Here is a 20,436-nt window from a genome sequence, read left to right on the forward strand (position 1 = left end):
AGCAATTCTCTGCGAAGCCTTGCTAGGCTGTGAAGGTAGGAGAGAGAGTTTGACAGGAAGGTGAGAACAGGAACAGATGGAGAGACGCGGGGAATCTACATTTACAGTCATTTAAAACAGGTGCTATACATAGCCAAGCTTTCAACCCATCATCTCATCTAAATGATATCATTACAGCCAGTAGTCATTAAAAAATATCTATGCCTCCAGACTGTATAGATTTCCTCTCTCTCTCCTGGGAGCGCGGATGAAAATGAATTTAGGGCCCCTCAAGTCATTGAATTTGCTTTTCATCACCCGATAGCCGTGCTACATATGTGCCATTGTGCAGTATATAGGATTAGAGAGGTTCTTTTCTGCCTGACTGGCTACCGGCTTTCAACAACAAGATAAGTATAATTTCCCCCGCAGAGAAAAGCTCTGCTCAGCACACATACCCTGACGATGTCTGGGATGGATCTTCACTTACATACCAACATGTGGGGCATTTGAGCTTCTAAAACCATATATTTTTCAAAAGTTAGACTTGTTTCCCTGGACCCACGTCATTAGCACCTTTTAAAGTTTGCTCAAGAAAAGATACATCAAGATAAAAGCAATCCTGTTTTTGTGAAAGGATTTTTTATTCCCTTCCATAGTGAGCACCAGCAAAGCCCTGTATGATGAGTGAGGGGTCATATTCTGACTTAATGAGTGTCACACCATCCTCCACACTGGCTCTCATCAACATCCATTGAAGTGCATTTCTCAGCTCTTTAAAGTCTTAGTTTTCCCCCTAGAACGAGGGTTTGATAGGATCCTCCTGGGCTTTTGGTTCCTGTTTATTTGACGCCACTCTGCCTGTTCACATCACCGTCTTAAGCACAGAACGTCTGGTAATTACTACCAGCGTATGTTTGGTAACCCGAGCAAACTGTAATCAAGAGGCGATTACTGACACGACTGTTCCATGTGTCGGGTTTATGCTTGGTGATCACCGCCTGAGGAGTTGGATCGTGAGCCAGTGGCAAAAAGTGACCTTTCAGGTCAGTGACAGCCAAACAAGAATCAAGGTCAGAGCTCAAACTCAGAAAAATGTAAAGTGGCCCTTGTATGCTTTTTGGGGTTTTCCCTTTCCTGTAGTGTGTAATATGGGTTTTTTATTGCATGGTCTGCAAAGGCTAAAATCCCTGTGTTCCCTCTAGAGGGAGTTTTTCTCCCACACACTCCCCCCCTGCCTGAAACACATCCATTGGACTCCTTTGTTTACTTTCATAACATAATGACATCACTATGTAGAACTAGCTCTTCATTTAGCTGGCGCTCCAACACATTGTACGTGATAGGCTTAGGGGCGGGACATCTCTACGCAGTTGACCAATCACAACAGAGCCGGCCAGCTAACCAATCAGAGCAGACTGGGCTCTGGTTTCAGACAGAGGGTGAAAAGAGGTGCTGCAGCACAGGCAGTATGAGAACAATAAAGAGCTTTTTGAACATTAAAGCACGGAGACATGTCCCAGTAGAGACACTACATACTGATATGAAGCTGAACATGAAAATGAGCAGAATGTATCCTCTTTAATATATCAAACCCCATTTTGGATAGCATTTATGACAGTTTTTTGTCTGCTTTTACTATTCTTTTCATTTGCTTTCTCTTATTGCTTTTTCTGTGCAGTGATTTTCATTGTCACCGGCAGAATAATTGCACAAGGAATTCACAGCAAGGCCGTACATTACAAAAAGCGTGTTGTCCTTGATGACTGTCTGCTGTATGCAAGCATTAGTCTGTCAACCCGATGATGGCACCACCAGAAAACACGGGAGTTAGGAACACCAATGACTCCTGGGCCCCCAACTGATTGTTTTGGCTTATCAAACGTTTGGATCCATTAAGATCTCGACTAAACTCTCATCACTAATAACTATATTAATTTAATGCACTTGCCAGTGTTAACCAGAAGTATCACCAAATCAATCTTAAAGATTCTTAAGAGTCCCTGATTGAAAGGCCGCCAATTGTTAGAATCCAAAATTCTGTTAAAATATGCAAGCGGCAAAAAGATAGCAACAACATCGACTTCATTTGATTCAGTAATCTCACCATGGAATTATTCCTGATCTTGATTTTCCCCTGATGATGCTACATTGTGAACAACACATCCATGTTAAAACCCGCAAGAGGGGTGCTACTCAATGTGATAAGGAATGGACTTTTGATGAGCTCAACCTGGGCACAGGATTTGTAGACTGGAGATGAATGGGGTGTAGGAGGGCCACCGCGACATGGGTGATTCTGGGGGGGTCCAGTGCCTCTGTAACACTGAGTTTGGACCCCGCTGTGGCAACCCTATGAAAGAAAATCGATGACAATACACTTAGTGTTGCAGCAAAGACTGTGCATCATAGGAATATGTTTGGTTTTTAAATAATCACATTTTTATAAAATTGTACTCACTGACAGTAACACCAATCATGGTATTTTCAAGTTTGATTTTAGGCTATGGCTTTCTACTGAACTAAAAATGTTGACATTTGAAAACTTTGTTTGTCTCTTTTTGTCCCTTTCAAGTTTGTAAGAAATAACATGATTGGCTGTTGCAGATCTCGGCAAAGTCTAAAGATGAACGCCCAAAATTAGCTTAGTAGAGCCAGTTGGAAGAGAAAATTGAGAATGAATAAACATAAAGGTATATTTATAGAGCTAGACAAATGTAGCTTCTGCTTTCAAGTACGCATGGTTTGACTCCTGAGCGCACGGAAGTTTCAGGCATGATTTCTCCCCCTTTCAACCCTGCATCTTCAATAAAGGCACTCTCTGGCCCAAAAGTATCTTTAAAAAAAAGTGTAACTTTTGCAGAAGTTCATTCATTGACCGTGTAGCCCTGCGAGTACATCGTCAAGCTTCCAGAACCACATTTTTGGTGAAGTCGTGTTTATTTATGTCACAGGACGACTTGCTGTGAGTGGCGACAAAACAACCAATAATGGCAGCATTTTGTTACACATGCCGTGTGTAACAAAACCCATCACAGAAAACGAGCAGAAAGAGACTCTGCCTTCAAGTTCTAATGCTATGTTAATGCCGGCTCTGCATTCACTCATATCAGGCTTTCCCATTGGCTTTGCCCGCTGCAATTTGCTGCTAATGGTCCAAGCAACCCCCCCCCCCTCCATCACCCCCCCCCCCCCCCTTTTCCTCTCCAACTCTCTTTTCTCTCAGTCACTCTCCCCTCTCTCTTTCCAGCCTCCAGGCGTCCTGTTTCAGCTCCTTCGCTTTCAGTCACAATGCCGTGGAGTGGGTGAATGGGTGGGGGGGGGCATTTAAGAGAGCAGTAGGTGGGAGTGGAGTCTGACTGCAGAGGGGTCTACTGTTTAAGAGAAAGGGAGCTCACTCTCTCTCTCTCTCTCTCTCTCTCTCTCTCCTCCTCCCTGGCTCTCTCTCTCTGTAGGTAGACTGGAGTGAGCACTCAGAGGAAGATGACAGAGCTGTCGGCGCTCTGAGACTCAGTGGTGAGAACATTCTCCCGGGCTGGCTGTGATAAGGCGCTCTTCAGCTTACGTTGTGTAATCAGTGGAGACGCTGTGAGCATTGTGTGAGGTAAGTCACCTTCTTTTACCTGCATGGAGCTACTGGGTTTGAATGGGAGAAGACGAAATGCTTTAATTAAGATCATTGAAAATTGTCAAAGCTTGACAATGTTCACACATTCTCTCTGCTTTATTTTAAATAAGTTGATTTGAAAACTTTCTGGAGGATTTTCTTTACAGGTTTTTAGGACTGAGACTGAATGCAAAATTCTCTTGATGTTTAAATTGTTTTAATTCTAATAACGGATGAGTTCTAAGAGTGACATGTTCAACTAATGTGGGGCCAAAAGCACAATTAGTTATTAGGTTCACAATGGTATCTACATGAGAACAATCCTCCCATTGGAACAAGAGATTTATTTGATAAAGGACTCAATTATTAATTGATCCCAGTGATGTTCAGTCTAATCATCTGCACATTATTCCCACACTTCGTGGATATAATATATTCCAACCTACAGGGAAGAATGTGGGGGGGGGGGGGGGTAAGCAATAAAAAGCTAATTTCCATTCATCAAAGCAGCTTCTGTAATTCATCCTCATCCTTACAAGCTATAGCTTCAGAGAGTGCTGCGGTGTGCTCTTCACTGGATACACCTGGGCGGTCATTATGTTTTACTGAAGAGGCTTTCCTCCGCTGGCTATTTCCTATTCATCACCAGAGCAGGTAAAACAGAGTAATATCTTCAGAGATGGAAGTCTAGTGAATTACTCCGCTTACAACAGGGCTGATGCTGATAGGATAGCAGATGGGAGCTAGGGGTTGTGTGTGTGTGTGTGTGTGTGTGTGTGTGTGTGTGGTGTGTGTGTGTGTGTGTGTGTGTGTGTGTGTGTGTGTGTGTGTGTGTGTGTGTGTGTGTGTGTGTGTGTGTGTGTGGTGTGTGTGTGTGTGTGTGTGTGTGTGTGTGTGTGTGTGTGTGTGTGTGTGTGTGTGTGTGTGTGTGTGTGTGTGTGTGTGTGTGTGTGTGTGTGTGTGTGTGTGTGTGTGTGTGTGTGTGTGTGTTTTAGTTGTACACTTTACGGTTGCCAGCAGACAGTAGGCTTGTGTAACCCCAGGAGACAGACAGCTGCTATGTATTAGATGCTGCTGGTTGGTTCCGATCCCAGATCTCAAGCTCACACACACACACACACACACACACACAACCACACACACACACACACACACACACACACACACACACACACACACACACCACACACACACACACACACACACACACACACACACACACACACACACACACACACACACACACACACACACACTGTTAGTCTCCATGTGCTTCCCAGTCTCAGCCTCATTTGTTTGTCAGTAGTGTCGCACAAACAGATTGCTGAAGAAAAGAGGTGGTGAATTTGAGGATGTTCGATGGATTAGTTAATAAGCATGCATTCAGGAGAATCTGTTGCACAGAAATGTCTAATTGAAGTTTCCCAACATTAGAAGATCCTGGTTATACAATATCAAGAAAGGCAGTCATGAATTGAGAAATGATGTGATTTACTGCACAGGATTTAAACTTGTCATTTGTAAGAGATTTATAAGATTGACATACTGTAGTCTCACTTTGGACTTTTTTCATGCTATTGTCACAGCAGCATGTTTACAAGCATTACGTTCTTTTGAGACTTTTTAGAGGGAGGATTTTTTCAAATCTCTATCCTCTCCAGTGGATCCCCTACTGGGTGCTAGTGGGATTCTTTAGCCGTCGTTTAAGGAAGAATTGATTGGGTTTTATAAGAGTCGGTTTGGTTCACAGATGTACACTGCATACCCCTAGAGCTGTTTCTTTATGGTGCTGGATGTCAGAACCCTTATGTATATCTTGGCAGAGAGGGTAGGAGGGAAGGAGAGAGGTGAACGGGTGAGGGGAGATATAAGGTGTGTGAGGAGACCTACAGGATACCAGGGCTGCGTCTGCTGGATGGGGATTGTGTATGGTGTGGAGCACAATAGTCTACTTGCCAGCACTGTGACCATGTTAATACGTTAATCAGCAGTAATAAGCATTAGATCCTATGTAGACAATAGTTGATGAAAATGGCTTGGCCGATTTAGACAATTTTGGATTGGTTTTGGGGGTTATTGAGGAGGCTGAATCAATTTCTGACATTGATGGATAAAACATGACAATTTTAACCAGAGAGTGGCAATATATTTACTCTTGGTGGGCTGATATTGACTACCATGAGTAGTGTTGCGACCATAGGTAGAGAGCACAAAATGAAAATGATAACCTCTACTGTGGAAATGTGTTTGAATAGATCAGCAATCTGTCCAATCCCGATAATCCAGAGTCCCCTAAAACTTCAAATCAACCCAAAATTCATCAACATCAGCCCACAGAGTACAAATTGGGCCACTTTTTGGTTAAACTGCCATAATCTAATAATGTCAGAATTGCATTAATGAATGCTAATTAAGCAATTTATGCTAATTGTGCAAATTGCCCAACATATGCAAATTGGTTTCCAGCAGTTTCTTTGTGCTGGGGACCCCTTCTATACATTTCCTACATAAAACTTTGGGGTACATTTCCTGGTTCACAATAGGACTCTATGAGCCGGGAACTAGACTATTATGAAGGAGCCTGGCTTAGATTCAGTAGCTGTGACTTAATCTATCTGAAATATCTCCTAAATATTACATTCCAATGTTGACTCATTTGGCATCTTAAAGATAATGGAACATGAGTTTTGGCTCAAATACTGACTATCTCTCCAACCCTAGCCCTATCCCTTGGTGCATTAATGTTTCATGATGCTTTGGCTACGCATATGAGTAGCCACTGTCAGTGACACTGGGCATAACGATGAGTGGGAAACGGGCCTTTGTTTGGACAGCTGTTAGCTCCCAACGCTCCACGCCGCACAAAGCTCTCTGAGGGGGAGACTGTCTTTAACCCCACTTAGCTCCTCTACTGGTGATTGAATACAAACAGTCATAGTGGGTATTCCAGATGACCCACGCTGGGCAGGACTCAGGAGAGATGCAGAAATGTTCCATCACCATCCTCAATTCAATCTTAACCACACACCCCATCCAGGCCCTTTCCTTTCTTTTTTATTCAGCATTGTTGCTAGTTTCTGCTGAATATCAGTTTGTTTTATATATCCTGGTGTTCAGTGGCATTTAAACATATTTCACATAAAGTACATCTTTAGATAATTACACCTGCACTGTGTGGCCCTGTTTTTACGACCACCTGTGGTCCAGATGGTTCTTAATACCTTGAGTCTAGTAAACTAAAAGATACTTTTTAGAACAGTAAAACTAAAGGTTTAGCGTGAAGAGAGGACAGTCAAACAGTCAGAAATCATGCCACAAGTTTATTTGTATGGAGATTGGTGGTTCTCAGAGGATGTATCCCACTGACAGGTGAGCCTTTTCCTCCGGTGCCATCAGCAGCCACACAAAGTCCAATACTGCTTTGTGTCCAAAAACCTTGAAACTAATGCTATTCCAATCAGCCTTAGCTGTAGCAGAAAATTGCTCTTTTTTAACGTAACATTTATTTACATTTTGAATAAGCTTATTTTTTAGGAACATCTCAATCAATCAATTTTTATTTATATATATTATATAACATCTGATTCTGTCTTCTAAAAGATTATTGGCTAAACTTGAAGGATTACTTCAAAGGGCAGTGCGCCTTTTTTCCTAACCGGTGGTCATTGTTAAAATAGTGTTTTGACGACACCAATAAATGTATTACCCCCACACGTTTTTTCCTGTGGCCCACTCAGATTAGTCATCACCACAGAAGGAAGACCCCCCCTAAAGAAATCCAGTGTTTTAAAGCTTCCCAGATGGTTTAATGTTCCTCCGATGCTAATGTGCAACGGGAAAGGAGTGGCAGTCTTGGAGCTGGGGGATCCGGGATGCCTTTGTGTTGCCCGGCCCTCCATTGGGGGCATCCAATAGATGAACACATGTGGTAGACACTTCGCTCTGACACTTTGCCTCCACCGGTGACCCCGCACATTGGAATGCATGAGCCATAATGTTCTTGGAACAAGATGGGGGCCCTTTTGAGAGGGGCAGACAATTTAAATTGGGGAAAATTGTAAAAAAACGGGGAAGCCGATGAAGAGCCGACCTTGGGGACCGGGGTCATTAGGCTCATACAAGTGTCTGAATGGAAGGCACTCCCAATTTGGACACGCAACACGCTTCAGGCTTTCATCACAGACAAGGACAAACAGATGTCCGGGTATCACAGCCAACACGCTCGCTTCCATTTATAGCAGAGAGAAAAAAATCCTTTCCATCCTATTTTAATGGAAGTACCCAATACACCTTGGTGTAAAGTGCTGAAATGTGCAGTCTTTCAAAGGCCTTGCAAAGTCCTCTTACATGTTAGCTCAGCATTCTTTGGTCTTGATCAAAAACATCTCCCTTCACTGTCAGAATGTACTATTCAAGTCAGTCTACCATTTATATGTTTAAGACATTCCACATAGAAACGGGGAGCTTTCTATTCTCTAGGTTTAAAAAAAAAGTTTGGTTTGGTCCAAAGATGCCAATGATATTGATTGGTAGCATCTTACTGTAGGTCATGTGATTCATGCTTTCTGACAAATCTATGTTAAGTCTGCTGTTGATGCCCCTTAAAAAAAATGAATTCCATTGAAACAGCCATGCAGCCTCAGACAGCCAAAACCTGAGAGGGAAGGTGTTCGTTACACGGTAAGCCTAGACTAGTCCCAGAAGTCGACACCAATACCTCTGTGTAGCATTACGATACGGGAAGCAGCCAGGTACAAGGCAGATTTTTATAGTACCCAATTACAAGTGTCTGGAAAAAACAGCAGGTGGATTTTCTGTAAAGGCTGCATATGACGCTGCCAAGTCTACACACCGCACAGGGCTGAGGCTAATAAACAGTAGGTCACCAGCACCCAGCATGTTAAAAAGCTCATGAACAATGACTGGCTTCCAACCTCTCCATCTGGACCCAGCGAGAACAGCAGCGCAAGACGGAGGCGCCGCGGGGGAACAGCCATAAAGAATATCGATGGGCCTCAGGGCGAGCTGCGAGTCAAATCACAATGCAGTAAAAACTAAATTGAGATTTGACTGTCTGCTACGCGATTGACCCTGTGAGCATTCTCCATCTCTCAACATTTGTTTTCTCCGTATCAAAGTGTCAGAGTCTGAAATTGGTTTTGGTTGAAGAAATAGACTATTGAGGGAGGAATCAGTCAGACATGTCAGCTGCGGCTCGTAAGCACTCGGAGGTTCTGTGAGTGCGATAGGGCTCAGCTTTGGCAGAGCGCTCTCCCCGAGTATCCAAATAAGTGTTTCTGCCGGTATCTCAGATACAGCCTCGGCGTCTGTCTTATCAGCCATGAACACACTAACCCCCACCACTCCCCTGCTATCTGTGTCATCAGATCCAATGGGGTCACAGCGGAGAGCCAATGAGCACAGCAGTGGCTTGATGAAACCTTCTTTTCATCCATCAAAAAAGAGAGCATTCCTCATGTCATATCTGTTCAGCAACTCAGATTATTATTCATTTATCACTGTCTGGTAAATAATGTAGTGCTAATAGAGTTGTGCTTATTGATTTCAGGCCATTGCCTCTTGTCAGATTTGTGTGAGAGTGGATAGAATGATTTAATTCTTTAAAAAACAAATTAGGTATCACACATAATGAAGCTTGGCTATCTTAAAGTGTCATCTGTTGAAAATATTTCTGATTTAATTGCAGTACTGCTCTCTATACTCTCAATATCTCAAGAAAACAAGACGTCAATAAACCAATGAAAGCTTTTGTTGGCCTAGTGACATATATACAATCAGAATCAGATGTATTTTTGCCAAGTAGCTTTACGTGCTTTGGTGTACAGTGGCGCTTATCAAAGAGGAATACGGTTGTAAGAAAAGGACCAAAAATAGAGCTATTAAACAATTATTATAACTTTGAAAATGAAAGAAAATGTTAAACACTAAATATGAAAGAGGCCCTGTTCTGCTTTCCCCTTTCCTTTAGTGTGTTCTATAGGTTGTTGTGCATGTAAATGGTCTGCAAAGGCTAGAGTTGCTCACCCCCCTGCCTGAAACACCTCCATTGGACTGCTTAGTTTACTTCTGTAACATAGTGACATCACTATCTAACACTTGTGCTTCTGTTGGCTAGTGCTCCAACATATTGTATGTGGTAGGCTAAAGGGCGGGACATCTCTAAGTTGTTATCAATCACAACAGAGCCGACCAGCCATCCAATCAGAGCAGACAGGAATTATAATTTCACCAAATAGTTGAGAAAATGACCGGAATACCAATAAACATAATTAAGTTGGGTTTTATTCTAAGTTTTTATTCAAAGCCCTAAACTAACGACAAATACTTTATGAGATGACATAAAGTCTCCGCTCTGCAGAGAAGGTGATTGGCTGCAATCTGCCATGCCTCCAGGACCTGCACACCTCCAGGACCCTGAGGCGGACCAACCCCTCCCACCCTGGACACAAACAGTTTGACCCCCTCTTCTCTGGCAGGAGGCTGTGGTCCATGTGCACCAAAACCTCTCTGCATGAGAATAGTTCTGGTCAACCCTCCAAACCCAGAGATATTGAGTTATTGTAGCAGAATCATCTTCTATTGACTAATAGAAATGTGGAAGAAAACATGTTCTATTCACACAACTAATACACACGGAGCTATAAGCCTTTATTGGAAGGTGTGTTTCTGTTACCTGGCTAGTGTATGTCTAGTATTCTCGCATATTGAACTTTGATTCGTCTGCTCAAAGACACATCTCTTTTGCTTTAGCTGCACTTTCTTCTCCAGCTTCTGTGTCGCCTATTCAGTGTGATGTCAAAACAACGAGCTGAAAGAGGTTAAAACGCTACGTAGAGCTCGTGCAAAGTCAGGTAATAATTCTCTGTGGGTTTTTCTGTCAAGATTAAACCTTCCATATAATCAGTTGAGTCTGCAAACAAACATGTTTAAACAGTAGGACAGTGATCTTCATATAATAATAATAATAATCCTTATATTATAGCGCTTTATCAATGACTCTCAAAGCGCTTTACAAATACACATTACACATACATGTAATGGTCATCTACTGTGGACAATACCTACAGGAGCAAATTCGGGTGAAGTGTCCCAAGGACACAATGGCCTGACGCAGTGGGGCGGGAGCGGGTTTCGAACTGGAGTTCCCCAACGCCCCCTTGATCTGATGATCAAACGCACAGACCACTGCGTCACCCGTCTAGATAGGGATTGACTCTTTAAACAACAGCTATTTCATCTATTGTTAATATCAACATTTGAATTGAGCAGTGTCAAAGGTATGTAAAGGTCTATACTTACATATTATCCAATTATTCTATGATGCTGGCTCCATGAACTTAGGAATTGAGATGATTGAGATCCGTTGATACCTGCTGTAATGCTCATTTGTGTTGGTCTGTGAAGCGTGTTGACCTGCTGCACCTCACCTGCTTTTGGAATGTATCAGATAAGACAAAGCTGACAGACAGATAGGAGGCTTCTCTTTTCCTAACTAGCTGTATCCTAATGTCATGGCCCGACCACAAAACTGCCAAATTCAATTCTCTCACTCCTGCTCACTCGCTTCCCTCAAACGCAATGAGTCGAAACTGATTGCCTCTTAGTCTTGTTTTGTAACACGGCTTCTGTACAGCCATTAAGCTTGCAGTTTGCTCCTTTATTCTGCCGTGGGGGTTATTGTATATTTCATCGACGGCTGCATCGCTCATAAAAGGCAGAAAGAGAAAGACGGTGTGTGTCTTCCAGAGCGTGAGGTGATAAAACTTGAAAAACCTTTTCAGAGCAGCAACAACGGTGCCATCGATCGTGCGTCGAGCAGTCAACTCCAGCTATGCCTCTTCCAGGAAATTCATTTCTGTGTTTGATGATTATAACTCACAGCCATAGTGCTGTCCTCAGCAACTCGCTATCTCCCGGCTGTGACCTTGGTGGAGATGCGGGATCCAAATCAATATTCACCTGCGCAGGGCATATGTGGGAGTTTTTCTATCTCCTCGCAGACACGTTGATTGAAATAAATATGCTCATCAGCAGATTCCAATATGTGCGTCTTTGGGATATGAGCTCTTTAAAGTGGTGATTCTTGACAAGAGGCCCATATCCTGGTCGCAGTGTGACAGTATCTCAAGGTGAAAGGAGGACCAGACAATAACCCCTCATTCAGTCCTTATACCAGCGACCCACATTTGGATACTGTACCAAAGAAGGCACGCTGAGTTTTTCTCATGGCCTACAAAACTAGGCAAGCTTGATCAATTCTTCAGAAAGGAAAAGAAAGCATCTATCAGCCCTGTTTACCATACGGTCCTGGGAGTTGAGTTGTAGTTGTAATCATTGAATATTTACAGATTTTACACACCAAGGAGGGGGGGGGGGGCTGCTTCATTATTCACTTTGTTTGTTGTGGAGTTATCAGACGGCTGCAATGTTGTCTCTTCACACTCCCTGTTGCCATTATCCACTGATAGACCAAACCTTCCTTCTGCTTTCATTAGAACCACTGACTGCTCCTCCGTCGTTTATGTTGATAACTCTTCCTTTGAGCCAAAACAAATTGCATTTTCTCTTCGGTAGAGCAGTAAAGATAACCGCTGCTAGCAGAGTAATAGTTTTCTTTTGATATATCTCGAAATAGCCATTTGGTATTTGCAGCACAGGTGAAATGACTGTGGTTGTCCGGCTGAGCTTAAAGGAAGAGATAAAGTCTGCAATCATCCCCAGACAGAAAGTCTTATTTCTCTGAACCAACTGAAACTAAAACTTGTTTCCAAAGTGAGGAAAGGATAAGACTGGTAAAGTAGCATTGCTTTGTTAAACATGCAAAAGTGTTATTTAGGTTAATAGGGGTAGTTCACGGATATAGGATGGATTGTTTCCCGGAATAGTTATTGGTGGAGAGGGGTTGATTTGGGTATGGGGGTGGGGCTGTTGGTTCAGCCCACACTGAAAAAACTGAACCGTTGACTTTACTTAAATGTATTATGTCAACACATTTCACATAACTGTATTAGGTTAGTTGAAAGCAATAATATTAAGTTGTACATAGTATGTTTCAGAGGTGGGGACTCGAGTCACATGACTTGACTTGAGAGTCAGACTCGAGTCGCATATTTTTGGACTTGAGACTTGCTTGACTAACATTGATAAAAGACTTGACTTGGCTTTGACTTGGTATTCATGACTTGAGACTTGACTTGACTTGAGACAGATGACTCGAAAGGACTTTAATTTTTTTTAATTAAATATTTGCATTTGTTTTTGTATTGTACGGAGCCCCTAAAGGGCAATGAAAAAAAAAAGATGCTGTATCTGGTTCGCACCGGAGCGCCCAGTAGGAAGTGGAGCACACAGGAGACAGCGGTTTCATTGCAGACTGTAATGTTTATGTTGGGAAATGGCAGTGCATACATTATTTTAGATATATTTCGAACTCGGACCCTCATTCACTTCATGAAATCGCTACAGCACCAGGAGGCAGCGGAACGTGTAACTCCGCCTCTGAGAAGCGCAGCACCAGCGCGCAAAGAGCTCTGCCTTTTACGCAACGCCTTCACTGTGTTTACTTTCATTAGAACAGCTGAAGAGCGACCGCTGGCTGCTTCGTTTTAACACCTCTACACACATCGAACTGCCCGATTAATCCCCCTATTACTCGTTTTATGAGGGAGATGTCCGGTCACTAAGGTGTGTGTGTGGTGTGTGTGTGTGTGTGTGTGTGTGTGTGTGTGTGTGTGTGTTTGTGTTCTGCTCAGCTCTGTGTGTGTGTGTGTGTGTGTGTGTGTGTGTGTGTGTGTGTGTGTGTGTGTGTGTGTGTTGTGTGTGTGTGTGTGTGTGTGTGTGTGGTGTGTGTGTGTGTGTGTGTGTGTGGTGTGTGTGTGTGTGTGTGTGTGTGTGTGTGTGTGTGTGTGTGTGTGTGTGTGTGTGTGTGTGTGTGTGTGTGTGTGTGTGTGTGTGTGTGTGTGTGTGTGTGTTCTGCTCAGCTCTGTGTGTGTGTTTGTGTCTGTCCGACAACGGCATTTGTTTTCATATTACCATGAACAGTAATTTACACACATCTGGCCAACTCCATATGTGGGTGTTCCCAAATGAAAGAAATGTGTTTAATCTTAATGTCGCACTGTCTGCACACAAACACATCATGCGCCCCCCTGGTACATACACTATTCCGTTGTATTGGCTTTGATACAATATTTCTTTGTGCGCAGACACAGTTAGGAAAACAATGAGACAGTGTCATATGGAGCACCTCAGACAGACCATGGAGGAATGCTATGACCCTGCTGAAGGGGAGCCAGGGCAGGAGGCTTAACATGTTGATGTAAAATATTTGTGTTGTACTCCTGTTTTCACTTTAGAGCCCTTTTAGAACTTGAAGGGTTATTATTTCAGCGCCCCACTCCATTGCTGTTTATTTTGAAAATAAAACTAAACTTTTCATAACCACAATATTTGAACTGATTTAAATGCGGAAACTGGGGTTATTCATCAGAATGTCGTATGACTTGACTTGTGACTTGCTTGACCTGAGCAATGACTTGACTTACTTGACTCTCACCACAGTGACTTGGGACTTGCTTGAGACTTGTAGGTTAAGACTTGAGACTTGCTCATGATTTGCACATGTAGGACTTACTCCCACCTCTGGTATGTTTATTTAAACTTCACATTATTGATGTCAACTAACTTAATACAGTGGTGTGAAATCTGTCTGACATAATACATACAGTTCTTTCAGTGTATTATCTCTGTCATTTTGGGATGTTAGTACCAAGAAACCTAAGGTTGCAGTTCATATGTAACCCGCTCTATGGAAATCCGTTGGATGTCTCAATGGTGCATTCAAAGATAAATGTGGATTTGTGTAAAATAATCGTTTTTTGGTCCTTTTTGTGTTTCTGGTTGCTTCTAAACAAAAGTCTTGGCTTTCAGAATATCAAACTTTTACTGTCATTCAGACGATCAATACATCTTTGAAGCTAACAGAGCAACTCAATGGCAGAGGCATTACAAGAGGCGCTGTGTGTTGTGAATGTTTCTGTGGAAATTACACTCACACCCAAGCACACACATCGTTCGGACTCTCCCTCATCCCAGGAAACCAAACATCCTTGTCCTCAATACTACTAGCTTAAAAATGAGTTAGCCTAATCATGACGATGGATGGATGTGTATTGCTCATTATGAGAAGGACAGCCTTCTAACAAGCTTTGTCACAGACAAACCACATTTTTACAATCATAGCTAATCCAGTGGTGGTCCTAAGAGGGGGACAAGGGGTACTGTGCCCCCGTAATATGAATCTCCCTCTTAAAATAACTATGGCTTAATATTGTATGCAAACTTTGAAGGCAATTTTCTCAAAATATTGTCTTAATACACATTATGTTGCTGAATATTTGGAGAACAAACACAACAAGGATATCATTGGAACGTTTAGAATCTCCTCTTTCCATCGGTGTGTATAACTCTAGTGTTTCTTGGTAGATGTGACTGATTTTCATCGAGCAGGTCCGGATTTACTGGAGTGACAAAAAACAATTTTAAAACAGCTACAGTTTTGTACAATAAATAATGCAATGTTATTATTGTCAGAATAAATATAAGCATACAATTATTGTAAAACAAGACACCTTTTAAGAATGCTATGCTCCTTGAGAAGAAAAGTAAAATGTAATTAGTAAAATGTATGTTTTTTAAACATGCAAGCGTCTCTGATGTGTGTCCCCGGGTGGCGGTCAATCTCTTTTCCAAATATATTTAATCAACAACATGTCATAAATATTTATCCTTAGATTTAATAGGTAATAAGCACACATATTTAAGTTTAATGTATAAAAATGTATTTGGTTGAGATTCAGAATAGACTGGACCCAGCGAATAGACTGAAGAGTAACTAAGAGTATTGCATAAAGTGCACCAGTCTCCCCTAATCATCCACTTGCACAACATAGAGGATAAAAAAATGGACATGCTGGAAAACACTTGTGCTTGTAAGCTGTTGGAGGTGCAATGTGTTTGACATTACATTAATGTGAAAAACAGGGGTGTATGAGGAGACTTATGTCCAGAGCACATCTGTGGATGTAACTGTCTCCACACAGGAAGCACTTCTCCTGGCTTAAAGGTTAAGCATGTTGCACATGTAGTGTACATGTCGTGAGCGTTTATGAAGGGACTGTCCTCACACTGACCGTGATGAAGTGTAGCTGACCTTTGACCTCCTCATGACTGTATGTGAATAGATTTGTTCGGATAGTGTCTCCTGACAGGCTCTTTTTATTGCACGTTGAGTTGAGACATGTTGGCCCAGAGAGACAATCAAGTGTATCCGTAGAAACCGAATTTCCACCGTGTGCTTTTGCAAATAATGAAGTGCTGTGACATTGTTATGAAGCCGCAGAATCTCTGAGGGAGGGGGTCGTGGTGGTCATGCATGCAAAGTGTTGGATATTCACTTTTTATTCTCCCTAACTTTAGTTAAATACTTAAACTTGACATGTCAACCCTAGCAGAGGCAAATCTGAAAACTATGAACTGTTATTACACGGCTTAGCTGAATACTCGATTCTGATTAGTCATTTGGTCATTTCTGAGGTGGTTGATTCTCGCTAATAGACCACTGCTAAGGAGGATCAAGGGACTATGTGCAGTTATCAATCTGCAGAAAGAAGTCCAGTGTGTTAAAAAGAAAAAGAGCCCAAGAGTAGGAAAGATGTTTATGATAATGTGCTGAGCCTTGCATAGGGATCATGATGACCATCTTGTTGTGTTTTTTTGTATTATTTAACATTTCTCTTACTTAAAATGGAATTAAGTGGTATCAACATGGTTTCCATATTAGAAAATGCTCTTACATCAAACTGACAAATTGTGTGGTTTCTTTGTATTTTATGATGGCGTGTAATGGTTTTAATTTAGATTGACTCAATGTAGTTGTGCGGAAGTTTTTCATAGTTTTTCAATGGGTACGTTTCGGGTTGGGTCACTGTCTAAGATTAGCCGTCACTTTAAATACTAAACAAACTACCATAAAATGAATTTAACATTCCCGACAGCCAGGGACCTAATCGCTTTTGAAATGGATGCCAAATGGATCTTTAAACCATTTCCAGCGCGGCACTGTGTGAGGTATAACACTTCAAGAGTTTCCCTCCTTCACAACAGGGTCAGTTGCTCCAAATGTGTGTGTGTGCCAGAAGGTCTCCCTGGAAGTATTCTCCCTCACATTCGGCCACAAAACGGGCAACCAGCTTTGTTGCCGTTTCAGAAACTATCTATAGAGCAAACCAAGTGAGGGGACAACAAAGCAGCAGCAGTCAGATTGTATCAAGTCCATGTCTACAGTGCCAGTAACCAGCTGCATCAGCACAGTGCCAGGGCCACAGGGGGCTCCTGAAGGAAGTCCAGACAGGGGGATCAGCTCTGTGTTTCTCACATTCTCTTTTGCTGCTTCATATTAAACAGTGCTGGATGGCAGGTAAGAGAAGAAAAGGTCACATCAGATGTATTCTCTTCATCTATTTCTGAATAAAGGCGCGTTTTGCCAGAGCCACAGATTCCCAAACAAAGCTCTCTTTGGTGTCTCTGGGTTCTCCGCTCAGAGGTCCATGTGGAGAGCAGCCAGCCTTCAAAGTGAGAAAGCCAACCATCCGCCCAGAACTAAAACCTTAGCAGCAACTCAAAGCAATTTTCTGGCTATTTGTTGATTTAATCCCTAGTTTGTGATGCTTGGGCACGGCGGTGTGACTGCATTGGTGTGGATGGGGATGTGTGACAGTGTGTTAGAGTGAGACGGATGGCGGTGGGGGTGCGGGGTCCCCTGAGGGTCCCGATCCTCAGCACTCCCATCAGAGAGCCACATTAGCACTTTCACAGTCTACCCATCATGGAGGCGCTCATCCCTGCCTGTCTAATCAGACGGGTGGGGGGGTGAGCTGAGCTCATCTGTCAGCTTATCACACGACAGGCCGGCAGCATCTCTTCCTGGAATATAACCTGTGCACCATCAGCCGCCATGTTCCTGCACACATGGCGATGCTGAGACGTCCTGTGTTCTACCACATCAGTACGACTAAGTCAGGTGTAGCAGAGAAAATAAAACCCATTCATACATTTCTCACGACAGGGTTGGAATATGCAACATATGCTTATTCAGACATTTTCATGCTGGCTCCTAAAGGCTGCTATTAACCTTTCAAGCTGCCAACGCACACATTGGCTTTGTTTGAGGTAGGAAATGATTGGTGTCAGCATCTCTGGCATTAGGCTAAGAAATATATTATATAAACTCACATTTACCCTGCATGGAATCTATGCTCATTAATGTCTTCGCCATTTTGGTTCTACAAGACATACATCTTCAGCATATAAATACCTAGAAACAGGATAATTAGATAAATAAAATGCATCATATCACTAAATATTAGGCGTATCAGACCTAGACTGGCGTGAACCGAGAACATACTTTCAACCAACCTGTGTATTTCATTTAACGCTTCTACACACAAAAACAGATGGTTTGTCTTGAATTAAATGTATTATTTCAACACATTTTACACAACTATATTAGGTTAGTTGAAAGCAATACTATTAAGTTAAAATACAAAATATAGGGTTACACTTTTTATTATTGCTTTTAACTAACCTAATACAGTTATGTTAAATGTGTTGACATAAGACATTTGATTAAACATTTCAGTTTTTTCAGTGTAATACAGTAGCTTAAAATTAAATACACAGGTTGGTTGAAAGTAAGTTCTCCATCAAGTCACCGTCGCAGTTTTTTCCGTGTGTGTATTTGATGTAACACTTATATTATATATATATAACAGCAACAGAATGAGCAGGTTTAAGTCAATGCCAAAACCTCAGCGTATTTATCTAGCAGACCTGTTAAAAGAGTCAAGTCTCCGAAGCGTTTTGGTTCAAGCAAAAAGAATCACGTTACAGAAATAAAAAGAAAGCGGCCCTCAGGAATGCTGATCTGACTGTTTGCAGGTAGCGGGGGAGTCTGTGCTCACAGGAAGCCCACAGATGGTCTAACCATACACCGCAATCAATCTGTCAGCCCGGGCCGCAGAGAAAAGAGGAGGCGCCCCCCCCGTGCAGGTGTTGCCGGGCTGTTTGTGGCAACCTTTCTCAACGTGGTCAAAAACAGAAAGCTTCTAATCATCCAGGTCATGTGGGCGGCCCCGCATGACCTGCTGCTCTTGGTCCTTGAAGAATTGTGAGAAGAATGCCCCAATGTCATCTGCTAAGTGTGTGTCTCCTCCTCTGAGAGCAGAAAGGATAAAATGGGTCAGAAGCAGCATCAGGATTGGAAGTGGTCTTTTGTTAGGGGCAACAGAAGCAGAATCATTGCTTTTCAGTGGGAAACTGTGATATTTCAGTACAGCTATGGCCCCGAGTGTGTGTGTGTGTGTGTGTGTCAACCAGGGCCTGTTTGGATCAGGTGCCCTACTGCAAACCAGTTTTCATGGCCCTGAAAACTGATACTCAGGCACCAACAATCTGCTCGACCATTATATAATCCTTTATTTACGCCCCCTAAGCACCCCCAAGAAATGTATGTGTCTTTTTTTTTGGATGTGTGAAATTCATAATTTGATAAAGGATTTATTCGAAAATAATATGCTACAGTACAAGTAGCCTACTTCTGGGTCTCTGTGTTTCATTCAAGCTCTGCTCTGCTCTGTGTGTGTGTGTGGCACGAGCCATTTAGCTTTTTCAACAACAAGGTGGAGGGAGAACTCTCTCCTGTCAGACTGGGAGTCTCAGATAACCTCAGCTCAGGTGAAGTAAAGGACTCTCAGTGTTTAGATAGTTAACTTTGGTCTAGTTATCTCAGTGGGTCTCAAAACGGTTTGGTCACGATTGATGTAAATAAGTATTTATGAGGCACACGTTTATATGATCATTATAGGTATACAAAAATATGAGTGATTTGTAAAATATACATAAAGAAATTGAAAATCTGTTTACAGTTCTGGTTCATATGGGTGTTGAGAGGTATCCATAGATCTCTTAATGTTGCTCTCAAAGTGCAGCAGATTCATGCAATTAATTTCAATTTCATATTTTAAAAGCACTGTAGGGTGTCAATTTATAATCTCACCTGCACACAATGCAACATTATTAAAAAAAAACGATATAAAAGGAAGACACAAGCCAATTTTCAAAGTTTGCAGTTAACATCGAACTGTATTTGTGTAAAAACAACACATAAAGCATTGGCTTACATTAACAGTACGTCCATTCAGTCCTTAACAGCACAGGGCACACAATATGACAATGTGGCACTATGTATGTTTTTCCATCCATCTCATTAGAAAACTGTTTGTCATAGGGTCTAACGCAAATCATCAATAGAAATAACAGAAAATGAATCAATTGTCTCCTCGATACAGTATGAATTATAGTGTTCATCAAAAATATAGTGTGTCCACTTAGCAAATCAAAATGAAAGCTTGATCTTCATTTAGAATGATATTATTGATTTTTCCAAAAACAGGAGTTTCTTTATCAGTTCTTATCAAAACAAACATTCCAATTTGATAATCAGTTCCATAGTTCTTTACCCAGTTAGTAGTTGACACGTCGCAGTATGCATTCACATTAAATGCAGCACTTAAAGCCTCACCACCCTCCAAGCTGTCAATCATTTCCTTCCTGACTGGACCAAACTCGAATCTCTGAAAATTAAAATTCTCCCAGTGATAAGCCAACTGTCTTTGGTGTTGTTTTACTAAGCTTTTTGTAATGTTTTTGAAATTATTCACTGATCTTTTAAAAAAATTCTGTTTGGCCTCAAATCTCATACATGGAGGAGT

General features: G+C 42.0%; 1 protein-coding gene across 5 annotated transcripts in view; it reads left to right on the forward strand.

Annotated features, from left to right (window-relative positions):
* tnc (tenascin C) overlaps positions 1-20,436 on the forward strand; it is a 156,582-nt gene that overhangs the window by 72,797 nt on the left and 63,349 nt on the right. For 2 of the 5 annotated variants that reach the window (XR_004567349.1, XM_034199252.1), the window contains exon 1: positions 3,362-3,583. The gene's annotated coding sequence lies outside the window, so the exon portion shown is untranslated. Of the gene's footprint in view, positions 1-3,361; positions 3,584-20,436 lie in introns of those variants that run through there. The other 3 variants (XM_034199254.1, XM_034199255.1, XM_034199253.1) reach the window with 2 other exon arrangements.

Source organism: Gymnodraco acuticeps, unplaced genomic scaffold, assembly GCF_902827175.1.
Source record: "Gymnodraco acuticeps unplaced genomic scaffold, fGymAcu1.1, whole genome shotgun sequence".
Classification (NCBI taxonomy): Eukaryota; Metazoa; Chordata; class Actinopteri; order Perciformes; family Bathydraconidae; genus Gymnodraco; species Gymnodraco acuticeps.